The sequence below is a fragment of the Linepithema humile genome, chromosome 1 (assembly GCF_040581485.1).
Source record: "Linepithema humile isolate Giens D197 chromosome 1, Lhum_UNIL_v1.0, whole genome shotgun sequence".
Lineage (NCBI taxonomy): Eukaryota > Metazoa > Arthropoda > Insecta > Hymenoptera > Formicidae > Linepithema > Linepithema humile.
The window spans coordinates 1,102,283-1,104,309 of record NC_090128.1 but is presented as its reverse complement, the minus strand read 5'-3'; the positions used below and the strand labels follow the sequence as shown (position 1 = coordinate 1,104,309).

The 2,027-nt window shown below is 26.3% G+C and overlaps 1 protein-coding gene across 4 annotated transcripts in view; it reads left to right on the top strand.

Annotated features, from left to right (window-relative positions):
• Lim3 (Lim3 homeobox protein) overlaps window positions 1-2,027 on the top strand; it is a 42,730-nt gene that overhangs the window by 3,189 nt on the left and 37,514 nt on the right. The gene's annotated exons all lie outside the window — the stretch shown is intronic.

Here is a 2,027-nt window from a genome sequence, read left to right as displayed (position 1 = left end):
GTGAGTGAAAAGATAAAATATAATTAGACAATTTTGCAGCGAAAAAGTTTCTTAAAGAGAAAAGTGATTAATGTATTATTAAACATTTAGAATTTTACATAACTTGTTAATCGTGAAATAAATTATCGATGAACCGGTAGAATAGCAGCTTTGAATATTATCGAAGATTATTCTTGGATAAAAATCAGATGACTAATGCAATTTATGCAACGTCAATGTGACGTTGAGGAGGAGATGAGGAGATATGGAAAGTACTACATTTTTATTTTTTTACAATGAACAAAATTGTTTATTTCTTTCATACAAAATTATGTATTTCGAAAAGTGATACATTAAAGAAATTATCACTATATTATCCTTTATTATGGCAGATATATATTATGCAGAATATTTCTTTTCTTTTACATTGTAAAGTTGCTATCAAAGTATTATCAAATTTATTATTCAATGTGTTGACGTTTACGTATAACATAATTTTGATAATCTTTACATTTAGCTAAAATAAATATAAATTTTGGTATTTGCGTAAATTATCAGCATTCTTTTGGCGTGTGATACAATTATTTAAATGTATAATAAAGTATCGTGACTTGATATTTTATTAATAAACAGTTATCTTTGTAATACAATTTAACATATGTACAATTTAACATATCTGAAAAGTGCTTTTTGTGTGTGGCAAAAGTGAACATTATTCTCTTTTTACTACTTGTATTGAATATTGAAATGTAAATATCAAATGCATTACCAGCACAAATATCAGGCTCCATTTAATTATTCGGTTTTTCGTTATGTTCATTGACTTGGAAACGCGTTTGCGACATTTATCATCGAGATGCAACTAACAATTGCGATGGCAATTGCAATGAAAACAGTTTATACACGAAAACAGTATGAAAATTGGTATTGAAACGTTTGACAATTGCGCCCATCATCGAAGTTTGATCGCAATTCAGCTTCTTCAATTTCATGATGCGTGTCTTTTGACATAATTATTATTTCTTGATATCGCTGATATCTCGTATTGACTGGACTTAAAATTTTTGCCAAAATATTACATGAACGGTGACCACATTTTGATAATGATTCTCCAACGCTGATCGATAAGATTAATGTTTCCATCTCTAAAAGAGTTACTATCGCGTTTATGCTACTGTCTTATTCTTTTTCTATCGTTGTCATGATGTCGCTTTGGAACTAGAAAATATTTTAGCAAGATGACGTCAATCGACTACTAGTATTCGAGATTTCGACAAAATATTTTTGATAGAAACTCGTTTTCAATTTTTGAAAAAATATTTTATAATTATTTTTAGTAATATATATCTTTAAAAAAGTATGATATACACTAAACGATTTTTTCTAAAATAAAGAAAATGTAAGATTCAACTTTTTGCAGCTATGCAATGTGCAAATGTGATAAATACAAGATATGTTACAGTTTATTTATTTTGCTATAAATCTAATGATTTTGATATTTAATATCTCATAAATAAATTATGTAATAAGATTTGTTATATTTAATTAATGTATGATCAAAATTTCTTTTTCTTTCAAGCTTATTTCCGTTTTAACAAAGTTAATATTATCAGACATTGACATCTTAATTAAATCATGGAATTATTATCTATAATTCTAGAATACAACTCGTCTCGGAGGTACTTAACTTTAGAAAGTGAATGTAAATATATATATATAATGTGAGTTGCTTTTGGCTTGTGTTAACATAATTGGTTGCAGTGCCGATTAACCGATTTATACAATATTGAAGCTGCAATGTTAGCTTGACGTTTATAATGTTAAGCTCGCTTTAGACAATTTATAATTCGCGGTAAAATTCGAGGTAAAAATCTATTTATAATTTTAAGTTGAATTTATAATAGAAAATATTTGAAAAATCGGAATACATACAAAAATATAAAATATGTTTCATTGATGAATATTTTCTACGTATGTATAATCCGATTTTTGAAATGTTTTTTGTATTATGCGCATATAAAATTATAAATAGAATTTTATCGCGAATT